This window comes from Camarhynchus parvulus, chromosome 5, assembly GCF_901933205.1.
Source record: "Camarhynchus parvulus chromosome 5, STF_HiC, whole genome shotgun sequence".
NCBI classification, from domain to species: domain Eukaryota; kingdom Metazoa; phylum Chordata; class Aves; order Passeriformes; family Thraupidae; genus Camarhynchus; species Camarhynchus parvulus.
The window spans coordinates 9,808,728-9,830,418 of NC_044575.1; the positions used below are offsets into that span (position 1 = coordinate 9,808,728).

General features: G+C 37.4%; 1 protein-coding gene across 1 annotated transcript in view; it reads left to right on the forward strand.

Annotated features, from left to right (window-relative positions):
* Window positions 1–310: 310 nt before the first annotated feature.
* The window catches only part of MRVI1 (murine retrovirus integration site 1 homolog), a 59,592-nt gene continuing 38,211 nt past the window's right edge, over window positions 311–21,691 (forward strand). Inside the window, exons 1-3 of the mRNA XM_030950324.1 lie at window positions 311–359; window positions 731–789; window positions 10,555–10,675. The gene's annotated coding sequence lies outside the window, so the exon portion shown is untranslated. The remainder of the gene's footprint in view (window positions 360–730; window positions 790–10,554; window positions 10,676–21,691) is intronic.

Genomic DNA, 21,691 nt, shown 5'->3' on the forward strand with positions numbered 1-21,691 from the left:
AATGCTAATGGGATGTCTGCATCATGTTGTACCCAGAGTACTTATGCCAGAATAGGAGAGCCTTTAATTCTGTAATTCTCTGGGACAAGAAAAGCTTTCTGAAGAATTACTTTAAATTTAAACTCTCATTCTAACGTTAGGCAGCCTGTTGGATCTCTGAGTTAAAAATTGCTTCAGCTTTAGTTACTAGAGCCAGATGCAACATTGACCTTAAATGGTAAAAGCTCCCAAGAGTGAAAGAGAGGCTGGCCCGAGGGGAAAGAGAGGAATAACTGAAGTTTTAGGTAAGTAATCTCTATAACCAGGAATAAGCTCTTTTTCAGCCTGAAACAGAACGGAACCATTTTTCCTCCTTAAAGGTACAGTACCTTGTTCTTGTGATACTGAGGAGCTGGTTCTTTACTTCTTCTCCCCCACCCCTTCAAATTCTACCTCTTTGTCAGATTTTAGCTGCTTAAAAACTGGGTGTAGTCAATGCAACCTCGTTCTGCTTGCTGTTTGGGACTATACAAGAATGAAAAAGAAAAAGCTGTGTTAATTATACTGAGACTTGAATAATAAAGGTATGTGGTGAGTAATTCAAGGTAACCGGATTCCCAGATACTGTCATCTGTATTGTACTAACCAAGAGGGAGTCTAAGGAGCAATCCATATCATAGAGAAACAGATAAGTCACAGATTGCTCTTTTTCTTATTAATTATGATTTTCCTTCCCTCATGCTTTTAACAGTGCTGGAGTGGTTCATGTTGGTGGATTATCTACTCGTCTGGAACTTATCTTTTAAAAAGGTATTTCCAGAGCCATTTCTTTGTACAGTCTCTGAGTTTAGTTCTGTTAGATATAAATTAATGCCACAAAGTTGTATTTAATTGGAATGCTGTAAAGAGAAAAACAAATATCTTTAAAGTGTTAAAACATGTTTCCTTTAGTTTAGAAAAATCTCTTTATTTCCTTTTCCTGATATTGATTTTCAGTTTTATCTTTAATGCTATCCTGCATTAAAGTGTATTTAATTTCCTTGATAAATTAAAACACATTTTTGTCTTACTAATATGTATATCAAGGTCTTCTTTTGCTTTAGACAGCAAAATGTAAACAACCTGAAAGAATGAGGTCGGTGCAAGGAAGTGATAACTGAAACTGGGGACTTAGGTTTCTGTTACTAACTCACATTACAAGCAAATTGTGTTAGTGAGTTGATTTTTCAAATCTGCATAGCATGGTTTCACGTGGTGAAAAATTCTCTGCAATCAGTAGTGAATTTCCTTCTCTGTGGAGTGATTAGAGCATAGTTTTTAGTTTCTGCCATACAGAGATTGGGTGAATTTAGAGTTCTGAGTCTAGACAGTGTTCTTGTGAGTGCTGACAGTCACTGCATTTATGTTTCATATGGTAGGTGTTGTGTACACTTTTGTGAAAGTTTTCTTCATCCAGCTTCAAGAGGCTGTGATAAATGAATCTTACTTGTTAAAGCATTTCATATCTTGTTGCAAAACTTGGAATAGTTTTCTTTTTCTCTGAACTATCATTAGTGAACAGATTAGTACATTTAGGTTAAACTTCTAGCAGACCTTCATGTTTTACATCAACAGTAATATCCCAAATCAGCAATTAGACCACACTTGGAGCCTAATAATCTAATGATACAACTCACAGAAATCTAAGCTTATTAGAACAGTGGAAAATAAGAAGCCGGTATATGAAATGCTGAATACTGAGGGTCCTCGCCTACACAATGTTCTTGTATTTCGGGCCTCCAAAGACCTCGTTCTGATTTGTTGATCTTGCATATGTTACTTTACTTGTGATGTTTTATGCAACCCTTCAACTTCTGCAAGGGAGTACAAGTTTAGATGGTATTCTAGAAGGTGTTTAAGTTTCCATGACTTACTTTTAACAATATGTAAACATTGGGATAACTAATCAGTGTCTAAGTCCTCCAAGTGTGAACCAAGTATATATTTCTAATACATGATATAGCTCTTCAACAACTATTATTCTTGTCTTACACAGTTCTTTTTTTATTTTGTAACTTAGAATATGTAATGAAGTACCTATGTGTAAATTTGTCTTCAGTAAAGGAATTGTGATGACAAAAGTGTAATTTAATATAAAAAGTACGAGTTGGCTTATTTGTGCATGGTGAATATTGTGTTAACATAGCACTGATAAGTACCTAGGATTTTCATAGTATTTAACTTTTAGAAATCCATCTGCTTTAACTTTTAGAAATCTATCTGCTTCACATTCTTCTGGATTGAACTCTAAATTGTCTGTGAGCATGAAACCTATATGCCTCTCTACTTTGTATCATTTTATATGTCAGTTTTAATAACTATAGTCCTATTTGTCTGGGAGGCAAACATTGGAAATTAAGAATTATCTAGCAGTCAGATTAATAACTCCAATGTTTAGCCCCAGCTGCTTCCATTCTCCTTTCAATCAGTCTGTTTCCTGTTAGCTTTTAAGGGTAGTTTGGTGTCAAATAACTTTTTAAAAAGTTATTTAGGACAGACTACAGCAAGCTATAGGGAGTTGGACCTGGGAGAGACAGGTATGAAAGCTTCTCCTTTCAAGGGTTGTATATGTATGTTCCTCACATGGAGTTCTCCTTCCTCATCTATTTGCTGTTCTTAGACAAATGTCTAAGTCCAGGAAAAAGAAGGATAAAATGGCTTGTGAGTGGAAGGGGAAAGAAAATCCTTGCTGTTTCAAGATTCATGGGCTATTTAAAGATCTGGGGGATTTGTGGGCAGAGAATACATCTTTTTGCTGTCCTATCTTGCAGGCTTCCTGTAAACTAAGCAGAAGAATTTCCTTGTGATGTGCTCTCTGCCTGTGCTTCCTTTGAAAAGTGGGTCAAAGAGATGTTTTGGATCTTGGTATCACTGACAGAAAGGAAATCTGAGTGGGTGATGGATCTCTGTAAGCTTCTAAACCAGTGACTCAAGACATGAATTACTGCTTATGTACGAGTGTAGAGCTGTTGTGGAGAGCTAAGACTGTGACTTATGGTAGTGCCTTGAAATAATAACTCACTTTCCCTCCCTGGAAAGTAGATCCCAAGAATTCTGAAAAGGAGAGAGGGATTTGTTATTTAGAGCAAGTGGACTTGTAACCTTAGGTTTTGATGGAGAGCTTCAGCTCTAATAGCATCCCTGGATTTAATCCTCTGATCTAAGTAGGTAGATGTAATGGGTTTTTTGCTTTATATTTCTTTTCCTTTAGGTTAATTTCAGTGTGTCTATCGTTACTTTTACAAAAAACAATTTGAGAATGAAATTTTACTTAGGAATTGCAAAATGTATTAAATATCTAAAAGATTGAAACAACAAAACCGACAACAAAGATCACACGCTTACCTCCATTTCATAGCTGAAATCAAAAATGCCTTACCATGTGCTAAAACTTTCGCTTATCCTTAAAATGTGCAAAACACAAAATCTTTAGGTATCACAAGTAATCTGGAACCTGTAGTAATTTGGATATCTCTAGAGATCTGTGGATTTACACAAGTAAGGCCTGTAGAATATGATTTTCCAATGCTGACAGGGATTGCTGGGAGAGGATGAGAGGAGCAGGGAGGGAAGCATGCAAACCTGTCAGCTAACGTGTGTCAAGTGAGTATGTAAACCTGGAAATCTTTTCCCCAGCTGAAGCATATTCTGTTGTTTTGTTGTGATGCACATACATACTTTAGAGTCACTGTTGTCTCCTGATTTATGTGTAAATATGCCTGGTGGTTGTCCAAAGAGAGCGGCAATCTCATGGCTATAAAATACAGCCCACTGTGTTTACTGGGATTAGTTACTGTGATTTCTACAAAGAGCAAATGGGTTGAAAAGTTGATCTAACAAACCGTGGTGGTGGGGAAAGCTTTTTATGTTGGAGCTGCGCACTGTCTTCTTACCCGCCGTAATGTTTTGCATCCTGAAAATGAATGTGTGACAGAAATTCTGGGCTGCTGGGGCAAGTACAATGATTGCTTTGGGGTAGAGACTTGCCTTCTGAGTAAAATTATTGCTGTTTATATAATTCTGCAGAATGTTTTGTAAGGCTGAAGTTATACATGGGGAATTTGGCTCTGAGTCTTTGCTTTTGAAATTGTCAGCAAAGTTTCCATTGACTTCAGTGTTGCCAGAGGAGGCACTTAGCAAACACCACAAAGGTAAAGACTCTCTCAGGGCAATCTGAGTAGGAGAAGGTCTATTTTCATCCATCTTGTTTTGGACTTGATTTGTACTAACAAATTACAAAATCAGTAAAATGATAGCTTTTTCTGACATTTTGGACAAGAAAAATCCTCTATTTCATTTTCAAATGTTCTCCCAGTTTCTCCAGTCTCTTTTTGAAGGTAGTAGAATATAGTAAGGTCTCATATATCAATTAATGTTTCCTGTTAAAACTTCCAAACTTGTAATGAACTGTGCTGTAAGTGCTGAACAGAAAAAAATAAAGTGTCTAGCCATAAGTTGAAGGAGAGCTTGTAGAGAGGAAGGGAAATAATTTAATAATGTATGAAAATTGCTTCCCAACTTCAGCTGCTTCATTTCCCATATTTTTCTTTATAAATAGTGAAGGAAAGGCTCTGACCTCTGGGCTTGTGAAAATAGAATTACATGACTGGGGCCTAGGTGCAGTGGAGGGTGGAGTTTGTCCCAGGAGGAGGTGCTAAGTCAATCTGGTGTTCTGCACATCACCTCAGACTGGAAAAGGCTTGGAAGCAACCCTACATATTGTGCCTTGTTCCCTTATGCCAGTGTAGGGGAGCCCATCCAGACTTCCCTGAGGGCTGTTGCAGTTAAGGACTTATTCCTGGTTTCTGTTAGATAAAATCATCAGCATTGTTTCAAAAGCTGATTTTAGTAAGTGCAATAGTCAGTGGAGCAGACTGTTGAAACCAAAGCAGATTTATCAGAATTCCCAAGTATCTTAGGAATCTGAAGCAAGGAACTACTCAATGCATTAAGTAAAAATATCTTTAAGGGACAGGGAGAAAGAATGCATGGGATGTATTCTAAAACCTCAACATGTAAAACTCAGTTTTTATCTTCATGTTGAGATTTTGGGATCTGTTTGAAATGTCTTCTGTATAAAACACAGCATTAAAATGTTCCAAACCTCATATGTTATGTGCCAATGGAATAGAGTCTCTGAAGTATTAACAACCTTGAACCCTTATAGGAAGCTCTTGATATTTCCTGTTGGATTCTTTTTTTTTTGTAAGACCTTGACATTTTCTGTTTAACAGATTTTTTTTCTTAGTAAAATGGCAGATGTCAACTATCTCACTCTCTACAAAGCTGATGTATAATTGTAACAGAGGGGTGAATAATACCTAAAGATCCCCAAGGAAATCTGTCCTGTTGCTGTTTGGTATTTCCCTGTCTAGTAACGTGTTCAGAAATTACATTAAATACCAAGTGGTGAATTTTACTGATCACTTTGGAATGATGCTAAAATTAAGTACCCAGAGGAAAAATACTGCACACAAGGAAAGTAACCTGGGCTACATCAGGAAGAGTGTGGCCAGCAGGTTGAGAGAGGTGATCCTGCCTCTCTATTCAACCACAGCTGCCGTGCTGTGTCCAGTTCTGGGCTCCTCTGGACAAGAGAGACAAGGAGATACTGGAGAGGATCCAGCAGAGCCCACAAAGGGGATGAGGCATCTGGAGCATCTCTCCAGTGAGGAGAGGCTGCAGGAGCTGGGCCTGGTTAGTTGAGAGAAGGCTGAGAGGGATCTCGTTAATGCTGATAAATATCTCAAAGTGGGCTAAGAGGATGGTGCCAGCCACTTTTCAGTGGTGCCCAGTGACAGGATGAGGAGCAATGGCCATAAACTAAAACACAGGAAGCTCCATCTCGACATGAGAAACAACTTTTTTACATTGAAGGTGTCAGAGCACTGGGACAGGATGTCCAGGAAGATGGTGGAGTCTCTCTGGGCGCATTCAAAACCCACCTGAATGCATTCCTGTGTCACTGCTCCAGGTGACTCTGCTTTGGCAGGGAGGTTGGACAGGATGGTCTCCAGAGGTCCCTCCTAGCCCTAATTATTCTGTGATTCTTATTATGAAAATGATAAGTTGTAATTTCTTAAACCATCTAGCAAGTCAGACTCATCTTGTAAATTGCTGTTCCCATTTGGATTGTGTGGAGCTTTCCCCGTGTGCATGACCTATGGGTCTGTCTCTTTGGACTTTGATCACTCCAGAGAATCTGGCTCCACTTAATGTGAAGACAATTTCCCTTTTTCTGTTGCTTAACAGGTAAAAATCAGAATTGATGGATATTTTTGCCTTCAGGACAGGACTTGGTAAATTTCTTGTACGGATTTTTACAAAATGAGGACAAATCCACCAGGTTTTTCACCTAATATTATTCTTAGGTAGTTGGTGATATGTTTTCTCAGAACGAAGTCTCTTAAACTCATGACAGAAACCTCACAAGTCACAATGTATCTTAGACTCATCTGTCAGCTTATATGATTCAGAAGTTGTGAAGCTGAGAGGTTTTTTCTTCCTTTTGAAGGTGGGTACTGTACAATCATCCTGTGTACTTATCTTCTGAGCATCTGCTTGGAAAATAAAACAACGTGCCTTTTTGACATCCAAGAAAGTGCTATAAAAAGTCTGTTGCTATGTTTAAATGCCTACACTCAGTTGCTATAGCAATAAAAATATCAAAAATGATGTACAAATTGCCACAGTGCATTACTAGCCCTTTCCTGGACAGGGAGATTGTGGGACTGAGACTGTGACAGAGGTGCTCAGTGTATTGGAGAGCAGAATTGCCCCATAGTTCTAGTTGCCCTGTGGTGGCATCTGAGAGCAAAATGTGTCCCATGGACAAAATGTGTCCCAAAATGTGTGAATCCCAAACTGGCTGGGTCAAACAGGACAGTTGGGTCCCTACTGAATTCAGTTGCTTCTTCATGACTTGCATGTTGAATATTTGGACCAGGTTCCCATTTCTCTGCAAGATAAGCTGCTGAACATGTTGACCTTTCTCTAAATTCCTTCAGTCCCATGACAGCAAGTGTGAAAATCAGCTTACAGACTGCATCAGCCCGTGTAGATTTTTCTCCCCGTAACATCCCAGTGGTCAGTGTGAAATGTCCTTGTTTCTTAGGCAGTTATGGGCACCCTGCTATCAAAAGAAAAGAAATTAAATAGTAGCTAATGGAATCTTTAGCATCTCTGTGGGGCTCAAAGCCTTGAACATTCAGTTGTTTCTCGAAGAGAGCAGGAAATTCAACTTCCTTCATAAAACACAGCAAGCAGAGGAAGGCATGTTATTTTGGCAACTGTAAGTTTGGTTATGGAATGGAATTGTTTCCTCAGACATTTCTATGCCTTGTTCTCTTGTCTCCTGAGGAATGCTAGAGGAAAGATTTGGAGAAATTGAAGCTATGTTTGAAAGCAAGATAACTGGTTCTCTTTATTCCAATTAGCTTGAAGAATCCTCAAGGTTCAAATGAGACTGGCTCAAACTGCAGAACAGTGTGCAGGTTAATTTGCATATGGTAATTCACAACAGTCATTGTAGTTAGTTCAAGAATTTTCTTTAATACTCTTAGAAGTCCAGTTGAGAGGTCTGATATCAAGAGTGTATCAGTGGTAGAAATATATATTTTAAATCTTTGTTTTAGTGGTTATTGTTTAATGCTCTTTTTCAAGAGTGTTATAAAAATGTTGATGAAGTAATTCTTAGAGGCAACTATGATACTCTGTACTTTGAAGGCCCACTTAAATCCTGCAGTACCTCTAAGTACTTTTGGGCTTTTTTATTTTTCTAAAAAGACTGGATAAACTACTGCCACGTACATGGATCACAGTTTTTCTCAAAATAAGGGTTGCAAAGTTGCGTACATAGTTGCACCCCTCTCATTTCTTCTAGCTTGTATTTGCAATCTCAGTACAGTATTTTTCTATAATGAATCTTGAGCATCTTTGGGATTTAATTTTAATGTTTGGGTTTTTTAAGTCTTGAAAAATGTGAAAATTTTTAGCTTTAGAGCTGTGCCAACTCCAGTGAGTGTGGAAGCATGTGTCTTTCTCAACCTTTGTGGGGATTCTTTGTTTACTTTCCAGGTGTTCCACATGGAGTGCTGGACAATAACCTGGGTTTATCCTTAAATGAGAAGGTCAACAGCACTGATTGTGGGTTTGGTTTGTTGGTTGTTGCTTGGTTTTGGGTTTTTTTTTACAAATCTAATGGGGGAGTCCAAATGTTAGATCCATAAATATTTATTGATACTTGTTTATTAAAGTGCTGTGTAATTAAAATTCCAAAGGTTATCCTGTTACGTCAAGCCTGGGAGGTGCTTCTGTGACTGCACACTGTTGTGTGCCTGTAAAACCAGCACATCTGCACTGCATTTACAATATTGGAACTTCTACTGTTGAGAATATGTGGCCACATGAATAACCTAATTGGGGAAGGGGAGAGGACAACAGAGGAGATGTGTGAAATTTAAAAACTATAGCCTTTATTTTTCATGACACTGTCAAATACTTAAAAACAAGAAACCTGATTTCTCTTAGAATTGTGTTTATAGCATCCCTTACCACAGTTATGGCATCAGTTGATTCTGCATTTCTAAGTTCTTCTATATAGTCTCTGTTTCAGATGCTGTACATCTGAACTTGCATTCTGCCATGGAAATACAAACTTCCTGATATCTGCCAGTTCCTGCATCAGCTTAGCTTGAAACTCATCACCAGCTTATGGCAGTGCAGGGAGACCTGAACACACAACATTAGCTACATAAGCTTTTTTCTAGAGAAAATGTATTATGTGGCTATTGTTTAGAGCCACGTTTCTCTTTATATGTTGTCCACTAGCCTTCTTTAAGTGTTAGCTATACATTTATTCTTTCCAAAATCTATTTTTGGTATTGTTTTCCTTGGACTAAAAAGTATGCTTTTATTCTGGTTGTCAGCCAACTAACTTTCCCCCTTCTTCCTTGCCCTCCCTTCATTCTCTCCCAGTACCCTTTGAACTTGTCCAACTTGTTGAATTTGGCAGGAGAGGATTGCAGAAGTATTAAACTTCTAGAAGTGAAAATCAGTGGTGTGGTAAGAGAGGAGAGACCCAGCTTAGTGCCGCTAAGAGGAGAGGCTCCACTGTGAGCTGAAATTATCATTGATTCTGTTTGATCTGCCAGCTGGCAACCTGGCATGTGTGAAGCTTAAAACCAGGCACAGCAAATGCTGTCTCTTGGCTCTCTAGACTGGTAGAAGACAAGGAGACATGTAAGCTTGCTCTGAGGGAGATAAGACACAAAATCATCAAAATAAAATACCCGAAGAACAGGTTTTGATAGCTGAGCTGCTTAGAAACATCCCATTTTTTAATGTAGGGAGACATAGGTTACTAAATGGTCTGTTTGTGCACTGCTATCTTTATTTTGGAAAAAATTCGTAAATGTCTGTGAAACAGATCGTGAAAGCTGCAGGCTGATAACTCCTGTGATTTCACACCAAGTTCTAATCATTGGTGGCAGTCCATATGTTTGTCTGCTTTCCAAAGTGGTGTTAGTTTGTAACAGACACCCTCATCTATTTTGCAGATTTTTCCATCGAGGCCTAAAAGGAAAAGGTCTGAGGTTTCTGCAGTCTTTGGGAACAGGCTATAGACTCTGCTCAGCCTGCTCTTTAGGCATGTCAGTCAGGTTCATGGGAATGTTGTTAGTGGACAGGTTCTTCCCATGGCAAGTAAATGTCAGCCAGCCGGGTAGAGGCAGCCATTCTAATTAGGCTTTCCTTATGCAACAGATGTTTTGAAGCTCAGCCAGGGAGAATAAAGTAATACCCAGAGACAGCAGCCCTTATCTGCTCTCTGGTCATTTAAAGAAGGCAGTTGGGGCTCAGGAATCTGTTCCCTGAAAACTTCCTTGCATTTGTACTGGTTTCTCCACCAATTATGTCCTTTTGTGCATGTTCAAGGTCATCAGGCAAGCTCTAAGACTTATGGAACTCCAGGAGTTCCACATCATGAACACTGCTCACTTGGACTCACTACTTTAGGTGCCCTTAAATCACTTGTCATAGGTTTAGGAGTCTATTTTGTTTTTTAATATATAGAAAAATACTGGTCTCTTTCTCTAAAGACTATTCAGAGTATGAAGATATTTGGTTTATGGATAAGGAGAGTTTTTGTTCTTCTCCTTTTTTAAAATAACATTGGGAAAACCAGCAACACTAAATAAATGTTCTCAACATGAGATACAGGGATCCTGTTAAAGAACTCCCCTTCTGTCTTCCTTCAGCTCACTTCAGAAGTTTCTGGAGATCTTTTGTTGAAGTAAACTTCAGTGAAAAATGGCAGAATGAGATCTCATTTGCTCTTAAGCAAACTGACTGCACACTTTGTTACTCACTGGTTTGTTATTCTGTGATTATTTGAAGGAAATTAACCTGTGGTAGCATCCTGTTTTCTTTCTTTGCCTGATCATCTGCTTGGAAGGAGTTGTTCATTTTGCTTGAACAAACTAAAAATCCCCCCCTTTTCTATGTAGTATTGAATTTGTTTCTCTATATTTAAAACAGGAAGCTCCTGCTTACAGCATTCCAGCTATCAGCCTGCTGAATATTCATTATCCTTCCTTCACCTGTGCTGCAAGGCATTATGTTGAGCATGAGAATTCCAGACCTTAAATTCCTCTAATAGGTAATAAACTTTCTGCTTGCATTTTAAATTTTACTCCTGCAGTTTGAAACAGTTGGGCTAATTACTCATTTGTGGGTCTCATCCAGTGCAGTGAGTAAGGAGCCCTGTACACGAGAGTTGCACAAATCGGTTGTTATTCTGACAATTTTTAACATATTTCAGTTTTTTTTCTTGATTAACGTATACGTTACCCATTTGCTGTTTTTTTAAATTAAATGCTGCTTTATAAGCAATTTTAATTAAACTGGTCAGTAAAAATTAAGGCTGGGGTCATTGATGAGAAGATATGAAACCCTAAAAAAATGTTCCTAGAAGATAAAAATCATTGTTGGATTGCCTAACTAATATCCAAGAAGATATATTTTTATTTATGTATCAAGCATTATTCCACTGAAGTGAATGCTCCGCCTGTTGATAAAACTCAGGATGTAAGTGTGCATTCCTGGTGACTGGAAGTGTAATGTGCGGGTATGTGACAAAAGAGATGTAGTTCAGCGGTGCAAGAAGTGAGACAACTGCTTTTAGGTAACACAATGAGTTTTACTACAGTGAATTTTATCATTTGGACCTAGCCTGAAGCAGTATTTATTCCATGGTGCCAACATCTGATAAACAATTCAGGTGAAGAAGCAAGACCAGAGACCACTTTGACTTCATTGAAGTGATCATTTCTTCTTCACAGCAGTAAATCTTTATGCTATTGGCAAGTGTTATTGGAAAGTGCTGAAGTATTACATTCACAGTATTTTGAATGCTTGGAGGTTCTTAAAATGAAAAAAAAAATCACCTTTCCCAAAATATTTGTAGGACATAGTGAAAAATGTGTCATTATACAGTGAAGACCCAAATCCCTTGAAGAGGTCAGGACTCAACTGTTGTATCCCTGACTTTCTTAAGCACAGTTCCATTATTTTCTGCTGCATTTGTGCTATGGAATAATGATTTAAGTGGGTGAAATTTAATGTTCTAGTCAGTTAATAAGATTAAATAACGTACCAGTGCAAAGAATATTCAGCATGTTTTCAATATTCAGACCTTTCACAGGAATATTAACCTATCACAGTAAGGGCTGCAGCTGGGCAGCTTTGTGAGAGTAAACTGAACAAGTAACTGCTGCTTGCCTTTGCAGAGTAACCTGACTAGAAATGTTGTGAGACTTATAAATGCCTGACTTTTGGGTTGGTGTAGTTGAAGAAATAAAAATGAAGACAGAGTATGAACCTAATGAGTGAACTAAATAAAATTCCATTACTCCACCTTGCTTAAAAAAATGAAGAAAATTAAACTTTTAATGCCAAAAGCACTGATATAGTGTAATTGGTAACTTTATAGTTGAATATTCATGAAGATCTGCAGTATGTTCATTGAAGGAACTGATTGTAATTCAAACAATCTCTGTGATTCAAGTTTGCTTTTTGCTTCACCTCAGTTCAAAAGTACACTTAACACATCTAGAATTGAAGTGGATTTTTTCTGAATATGATAGAAAAGTGTGGTGCCATGCACGCAGGTTAGCAAATTGTTATGGTAAGCACTGTAGTTGCCCTGTTTTTAATCTTCTAAATTCCATTGTTTCTTCAGAAAATTGTTTCTGATTTAACTTGATAATGAGAATTTTAGAAAAAAAATCATAGCTGGCTCTGACTTTAAATTTAAATATTTCCTTTAACACAATTACATAAATGGCATGTTCAGTTAGTAACTTTATCCTCTTTGTTCTGTAAAAATATACTTTTCTGTTTTCAACAAGCTTAAAAACACAACACTTGGAGGAAACACTTAGAAAATGAATTTGTAGGGTGTCTTTAAGTGCCATGGAAATTCAAATAAACATTGTTCTAACTAAGAAACACAACAACAAAAAAGTTTGTGTTGGAAAAAATATTTACATGCCTTAGAAACATGTTCAACACAATTTGATATCCTCTTATTTGCAGAAATCAAACAGTATCATTGGTATTAATTTATATTTAGATTTAAGTTATTTTTTGCATAGGTATAGACGTTATAGATTTTGTTTGTTAAGCTAGCTTGGCAATTGTTACTTGTTTCTGGTCAGTTGTTGGGTATAAAGAAGAAATGAAAGGAAGATATGAAAAAAGATGAGTGGAACATGCATTAAATATTTCTAGAAAGCCTATAAACTTCAGTTCTAAGTTCTGGCTTTCTATTTCTCTCTTATTTCTTTTGATCTGTGAGGAAAAATATTGGGAAGATGATTTCCCAATTACTGCAGCCTAGGATTTGGATAGAACATTAATAAAGGGAATTAAGATTTTGGTTCTTAAGAACATAAGCTCTTAGCCAATATAATTAAGAATTAAGAGGAGGATAGAAACTGTCTCTCTTTAGCTTACTATTCCTTCAACTGCCCCAAGAAAATTTTTTGGAAGGTAATCTGAAGTAAGTCACTTCAGGAAAGGCCATTATATAAAAAAAGATTAATTTTAACCTAACAAAGCTTGTCTCCCTGGGCTTCTCTGTAGTCATCTGAGAAGCAAAAGGTTCCTGCAGAATGCAATTCAGAGAGCCTAAATTAAATTCCTGGTTTTAGGACAGGAACTTAAGTTGATTCAAAAACAAGAAAAAAAACCAACAAACCAACCCGAACCAAACTAACAGAAAAATTCAGGGGACAAATGGCCTTAGGCTAAAATGAGTCCTCATGATGGTTCCCTGTATACATATCCTCATGCCTGTCAATATGTTGAAGGCAAGTGGTATTATTAATAATACAGTAGTGAAGATGATGAACAGAATGAAATGGGTCCAGGCTCTTCTCTTGATCCTTCCTCACAGAGAACATCAACTTTGGTGTGACTGGTTTTGGTAGGAACACTTGAAAGAGATCTTAGATCAGCATTTAGCAACTGTATCCAGCCATATCCCAGCTGATGAATCTTTGAATGAAAACAGCAATTTCTGCTGACAAGTAAAAGCAGATATCTGCGTTGTCTGGGAGACAACAATTGCTTCCTCAGCTTATCAAGTTTTCATTTCTTTATATCAACTCTAATAACTATAATGGGACTAACGCAAAGGTGGTATTCAGTTTAACTGAATTGATAAAGAGACACAAGCAAACTAGATAGAGTTTCATAATTCTTATCAAATCACAATACCTAAGGCAAAACTGAGCTTGAAAACTTCAAGGGGAAGAGGGATGCTCAGGTGAAAATTTGGCTTTGAGGTGTTGGAAGAGCCGTTTGTCATGTTCCTTTACTTACCTGTACTCCCAGGAGTTGATATTAGGGAGCATTCCCTGCTTAGTCCTGTCCTGCAAGCCATACAAAGGGAGGACAAGGTGTGACCTGCCAAGTTGAAGGCATAATTGTGTTGCAGCAAAAGAGCATGGGGAAAACCTTCAGGTTTAGAGGCACACAAAATTTACAGTTTCTCTTCAAAGTAGAGAGTGGAAGCTTTGATTTTGCTTTGTGGAAAAAAAAAGTAGGTTTCTCACAAAATTTTCTGGACAAGAATTAAATGTAGTTTGTTTTGATCTTGTGCATCTATGATGGAGTATTTAGCCATAGTGAATGAAAGCTTACAATGATATATATTATCTCTTTGTTAAAGCAACCTTATTGTGGAATTTGTTATAGATTGAGTTTACTGGTGCATAAGCAAAATGGTAATTAGAGTGTGAAATAACTTCTAGAGTTGTAAAGTCATGTGACCTTTTTCAAGTTTTTAGTATCTCAGGGGGAAGGCCATCCACTGTATCATAGACCAATCTTATATTTTTGGTTTTTACATTTCTTTGCCTGCTAAAACCTGATGTTTATACTGGCTGAACTAGTAAGAAATATTAGAGGAAGAGAAGAGGTATTTCAAGCCTCTATCCCAGAAAATGAATTTATTCCTACTGCTGTATATTCTCTAAGAGAAAACCAGTGGGAGTGCAAGAGCATCTTAAGACATTTCCCCAGTTTGTACCATTGATTTGAGCTGAGATTATTCTCATGGTTTTTTCTGACTCAGCCACATGTGAGGCTTTTGGACCAGGAGTGTAGGCAGCATTGTACAGCTGAATATATGTGACAGGGAGAGGTGTCATCTCAAAATAAAAAAGAGACATTTTTTTTCAGTGAGAACAATCATTCACTACCAGAGATGTGGTAGTGTCCCCATTGCTGGAGGTTTTCAAGACATAGAGACCATGCTCAATCTCATCCAGGTTCCCTTTCCCACAATGGGTTGGGCAGGTCAATCTTGCAAGGTCCCTTCCAGCCTGGGCTGTTCTGGGATTCAGTGATAATAAGTAGAAAAAAGATGGAGAACAGCAATTATGCTTTGTAATTGAGAGCTGTGTAAACCTTCACACCAGTCTCAGCTTCTGATTTTCTGGAAATTTCTATATTGATTTGCACCTATGTCTTCTATTAAAAGGCATTGAAGACAAATAGGATTTTCTTCACTGAGTCATAAAATGGGAGATGTCCTTTAGTGTGTGTGTGCAAGCAAATGTGCCTCTATGTGTAAGACTACAAAGTTTGGAAAGTGCTGGCTTACTGTCCTTTCTCCTGTGAAATTCAATTCTTTCTCTGTGGTACATCTTAAAGAACTCAAAACACTTTCAGTAACCTGCCACCCAAATAGCCTCTTAAAAACATCTGAAGATTGCTCATCTGCAAGAATCTAAAACGTGACAAAGCAGGGAGATGCCAGACATTCTTCAGGCTGAGATATGTTTACTTCTTCATGGAAGCTGCTGAGGAATCCAGCACAGTATCATCCTGAGTCTTAGTCCTGGCTGTGCTCTTAGCATGTACTGTTTGTATTAACTAGAAAAATGTAAGAAAAAGGCCTTTTCTCCCATTGCTTTCTTCTGCCTGTTCTGTCCATCCATTTCTTCAGCATTGCCAATTACACATGGTGAACAAAAAGGCACTTTTCCTTTGTTTACTTTCTCGCAATCAGTTTCTTTCAAAAATTGAAGCTGCTTCCACCACTGAACATAAGGGCTGCACATCCAGGTCTTGCAAACCGTTCATCTGATCCCACACAGAGATCATGTTCATGCTACTCCAAAAGCTGAACCCTTCTTTAACACTCACTGTTCTCAACATCTGCAGCTCAGGCCTTTCCAGGTCCAGGGGCTGTATAGAATTATTACTGTACATCTCTGCCTGCATCTGATTTCTGTTTGAACTGACTTATGTGCTCCAATTATTTTTCAACTTCCTGTGGTAACAAATTCAATTATTTATTTATATACTGTTGAGAAGGAACTTCTTTTCTACTCAAACAATTGCCTAGTAACTGCTTTTGGCATCCTTATTCATATATACTGTGAGGAATTGAGGGCAAATAATTAATAGGCCACCCTCTTCAGTCTATTCATCACTTTCTAACCTGTTTCTATCCAGAAGTGTCTTTTTTGCATGGAAACCATTTGCAGTTGCTGACCAGTTTTTCTTCTATGAACCATTTGTTTTTATGTTGTTGGGGGTTAGTTGTTGTTCTTTTGGGGGATGTGTGTGCTTGTTTTTTTGGTTTTTTGAGATGTGACTAGAACTGTTTTAAGGATTTGGTCTCATATTCTATGCTGTTTCCAGCTCTTTCGTATTCTTGACATTTTTGCTTTTTTGGCTGCTGCTGCTATTTTCAGAGAACTATTCAAAATTACTCTGAGCTCTTTCCTGACTTGTAAAACATAATGACAAACTCTTATTTAACTAAGTGGGGTTTTTTTTTTTTTTTTTTTGTTGTTGTTTGTTTGTTTGTTTGTTTGGGCTTTTTTTTTTGTCGTGTGCATCTACTTGCCTTTTTCACCTGATGTTTTGTTATTCAGGTGCTCAATATTGCATAAACTACCTTGGCTGTCTTTAGCTCTGATTTTCCCATCTCATCTTTTATCATCTGTACAGACTCACTTTTCCAGATTCTTCAGGACTATGTTGAACACTTCAGCACCCATGGAAGTGTAATGTCTGCAGCACGCAGAACTGCTTCTGTCCTTTTTCCTCCTTCAGTCACAGGAGGTATTTCTCTTTTGTCCTGTGGGAGCAGTTTCCTTAAGATGCTTAATAGAAAACTTTGTCAAAACCTCTCCTTGAAAAATCCATGTTGCCAGTATTAAAATGCCTGTTGATTTCTGTAAAAGGATTTACTGAAATGGCAAAGTTTAGATTGCTGGACAATCCTGTATTAATTTATCATTTTTGTATCTGGATCTATTTAGTAATAAACTATTACATAAATTTCTCATCTAGGACAGTTATTATCTAAAAGTTAGGAACTAGGATGGAAGTCTTAAGTGATAATAAAGTTATAAAGCAATCAGTTCTCAAATCAGAAGTTTGTTTTGTTTGGGCAGAATAACAAAGCAGTTCAAGGTCAACATCAAAATATTGGAAGAGATGTTTGGAAAGAATGAGCATCCTTCATTGTGTGCTCTTATCTCAGTCTCTAAGTCTTTTTATTTGCCTTCCATTATCTCAGGTAGATAATGCACAGCTTTTTTTTTCTTGGCATTTGCCAGAATGTTGTCCAGAGGCACCCTAAACCTCTAAAAGTTTGATTAACAGTAAAACCTTGGATGCATTGGTATTTCAGCATTTTTTTCTGTTAAGATTAGTCTTATCTATGTAGATTTTTGGTATTGTTAAAATTACAGTGAGTTCCTATATAATCTTTTAAGAGATATTTTCTAAATAATTTACCTGGTTTTGTATTTTTTTATTCCATAATATATTAGAATCACTGAATCTTTTTCACTCCATCATTCTCTACAACTGTTTTAAACTTAAAATAATGGGTTTACTTTAATGCAACCTTATTTACTTTATTTGACATAAAGAAAAGAAAGTTAAGTAATAAATCTTAATGTTTGTGACTGCATGCTTATTGTATACTAATTGTTTAGAAGTAGGCAAATACAGTAGACCATTTTGACTCATCGTATATAAAGTTGTAAAATTAGTATTATTAGATACACATGACAATTTCTTAGTAGAGTGATAAGAGCAATACTGAGTTCTAGCATAGCTTATACAGTGCAATAAAAGTAAAACAGGACTAAGAAACATGAATTTGGGCCAGTTTAGCTCAGTATCAAGATGTGATTGCTGCTCCTTTCTCACTTTTCTCTTTGCTCCTCTCCCAGGAGATACCACACTGTCAGCAGCTGCAATGGAACAGGAGGTGTTGTACAAACTCAGTCATTTGCTGCTTGTGAACTGAGAGACTGAAATGCAATTCCATGCCTTACCCACTGCTCTTAGTGCAGATATGGAGTGCCCTGGCAAAACCAGACAATTGCAGTAGGTCTGATATTTCTGTGGCAAATCTTGACCCATGGCATGTCCTGGAGTTTTTTTAAAGCCTCGTAGAATATGAATAACTCTATTCCTTTTTATGCCCTTCTCATATCCCCTATTTTCATTTTAGGTTTTGAGGTAAAAAATGTCTGAACTAGTATATGAAATGCAGCTCCCAAAGTGTAGAATTCTCTTTCCCTGGAGAAGCAGTTCCCTGGTTTAAGCTCATCTCTTGCCTAGGGCCTCCCTGTGCGCAACACTGATTAAACCATTCCAAATGAGTGTGGGGCTTTTTTAGATGTTGATCAGATGAGATTGTGCATAAAGCTGGTACATTATTTTTTGGATCAGCTCCTGGATATAATCAGGAATGGAATGGTGTTGGCTAAATAATTTTATCAGGGAAAGATTTTGACAGAGGACATGAAGAACATTTTGCTGCATTTGGCTTGTGCTATTCCAGAAGAGCAGAGCTGTTGTTTTCCTCAAAGCTTTTTTCTGAACTGTCTTATTACCCAGAAAAATGTGGGGTTTTGGTACAGTATGTGCCAGTCAATGCATAAAAATTCCTTTCTTTTTCTGATAGTTTTGATTTTTATTATTAACTTTCCTAGTCCTAGGTTTTGAAAAACAGTAATTGAAAATGGCAGAAATAAGGTTAGTAAACTGTGTGTTCTCAGACTGTTGTATCTGGTAGCCTTCTGAAAGAAAATGAGAAGTTATTTTTCTTACCATGCTTTCTAGGAGATGCAAGCCAATAAGGATAATTTTCCAATTAGAATGCAAATTGTAAAGGTCCTGAATCTAGAATTTTGACAAGCAGCCAAAATAGGCCTTATTTTCTTCCTGCTAAGAAGACTTTAAAAGTAAGAGGAATTCTGTACTTCATTCACTTAAATCATCAAAGGTTAGCTTTGGAAATGCTGACTTCAGTCTGGTCCATATGCAGAATACACCAGTGTGTGCTTAAAGTCAGGATGCTACAAGTAGATGGTTGAATTCTCCTTTGGGTTCTTGGGTTCTTAATACCTGGAAGATAAATAGAATGGTTGAAGTGCTTTTGAAGTGGATGGTATAAGAGAACATTCACTTCTTTACTTTTAAGAACACCTGAAAATGAAAGGTTGAATTGCTTTTAACAATTTTTTGCTGTTTGGCATTACCATGTGCTCCCAATCTTGAGAGTCTGTGGGTAGAGGCTTTGTATGATGTAGTGGAAAGGCAGCTCTAGAGCTGGCTTGGGGTGGTTTATTTGGGTTTTTTTGGTACTCGCAAATCTCTTGTCCCTCATTTTGGATTCTGATGGCGTGCAGAACTTTGAGAACACAGGAAATGGGGACTTGCTTCTCTCTTCTCACAAACAACTGCTTGCTTTCATTTTCAGACCATCCTTTCTGCAAGTCAGCAAATCTGTTCTTTCTGAAGAGATGAAGCAGTGTGCTTTCTCCCTTCCCCCCACATTAAAATAAATTGCTCAGGTTACATTTTCCTGAAGCTACTACATCTGGATTTCAAATAAGGACAAAAAAGGGCAAATCATTTACCCTGTGATTTTGGCCGTGGGTTCTTGATTGCAACCACTGGGAACTCTCCTTCTGGCCACATGTAGTTCAGGCCAAGTAGCTGATTTGGGGATCTAAGAGCAGGAGAGAACCATGACACTTCCTCAAGTCTGAGATGCAGCCAGAGATTACCTGAGAGAGGCTTGCAAGTGCTACCTGAGATTAAGTATCCCCTTGGGATGCTGGTATTTTCAAACCAGGGACAGGAGGCAGAGCATTACTTTTCTGTAACCAGATAAAGCATCTGTGTAGTCAGTCAGTTGTAATGGTGATATGATGCACTGCTCTACTAAAAATTTCAGTCAGAACTCAGCTGTTTTCACACTATGAAGTTCTTAGAGCAAGCAGTCCCAAACTGATGTACTTTTTATTTTAAAATTAATTTTTAGAAGTTGTGATAGGAAGAGGCAGCATATTTACAGCACAATTCAATTTATGTACTATGTAAAGGCTGCTTGCAAAAGGGTTCATCTCACAAAGTTCACCAGATGTTGCTTATGACTGAAGTTTAACTCAGTGCTTGGCCTGTATTATAAAATAGCCTTTTAAAGAATGCAAATTAATATTTTACTGTGGGAGATCTAAGAATAGCCATGTCATGAGCACACCTGGTGAAACAGTCTCTGTGCTAACAGTTAGTTTCTGTATGATGTGTGAATTTTGGAGGATTTATTTCACCTCTGTCTTAGTTACTATCATCCTGTCTATTGCAACACCTTCACAGCCCTCAAATTATTAAATCAAATATACTTTGTTGGTTTCACCCTGAAATTAATAACTGTCTCAATTAGCCCAATTAGCAAAAGAGAGACTGAGGAATTTGTTGCTGATTCAGCATGTGCCTCATTGGAGGGTCATCCAATCCAATTCTTTGCTAACTTGGCCAGTAAAATGCACATAGAATATCTTTGCTAAATGCATCAGTAACAAGGTGATCTTTCTGTCTCTGAGTATTGTGGGCCTTAGCTTTTAAATATCAGTTTTTAAAAAAACTGAACCGAAAACCTACCAAGATCAGGCTTCATCCAAGCTACTGAAAGCCTGCCTTTACATAGTACTTAAGTTGAATTGTGCTGTAAATATGCTGCCTCTTCCTATCACACCTTCTAAAAATTAAATTTAAATGAAAAATTGCATAAGTTTAGGAATGCTTACTATAAGAACTTCATAGTGTGAAAATAACACCGTGTGACCACATCTTGGGTTCTAGTCAGAGTATTAATAATGTCTCAGAAGCACAGTCAGTAGCAAGGAATAACACAGCCCTCAGAAATCTGTAAATTATTCAGCAATACAGGCAAAAAAAGTGTGTTTGCAGAATATTGTATTGCATTAATAGCTCTTTTGAGGAAAAAAGAGCTTTTGGCTCCAATTTTGCCTTGACATCACACCTGAATGAGACACTGAGGACTTCTTCCCTCACCCCACCTCTTTGGAAAATACTAAAATTGAACAGTCATCTTTTGCATTATTAATCTATTATTGTTGTTGTTGTTGCTTTTGTTGTTGCTGCTGTTGTTATACCTGTTTTTAGAGCTAGATATTGATAAGAGAAATTAGTGTTGCTGCTGCCCTCAAAATTGTCTGTTTCTAGGAAAAAAGCTTAAAATGTGGCATTACAAAATATTACTGCTTTTTCACACTTCTGTATTGTATGCTGGCAGGAAGGAAGAGGTGATATGATGAGCTTTGTTTTTTCACAGACAGCTAGGCCTGCAAGTTTCATGTGTACTCTAGAAATAAAATTGGACTGTTCCTAGCAAAAGCAACAATTTTTGTGACCTAATATACAGCATCCTCAGATCCAAGCTGGGACATTGAATCCTGGATGAGTTAACTACCAGGTCTGTAGAAAAAAAGTAAGCAGTCAAAATCCACACAATGGCTGTTTATTTGAATAAGTTGATAGTGAAGATATTCTAGTCCTGGTGTACAGCAGTACTTGAAAAAACATTCAGCGGACTAAGATCCATAATTCTTTTCTCATAAAAAGGAAGTGAACCACCTTCACGCTCTTTTGGCACGTGTTCATTTTTGCAATGCAAAAATAGATGTCCATGTATCACTAAAGTAAGCAAATGTCAATCTGATTGTGTCCAGCAAGGATAAAATGGGAATAAAATGCTTGTTTTACTGCTTTGCCCTTTATCTATGCAAGATAGAAAGCCAAGTATAATCTCCCTACTTGAAAG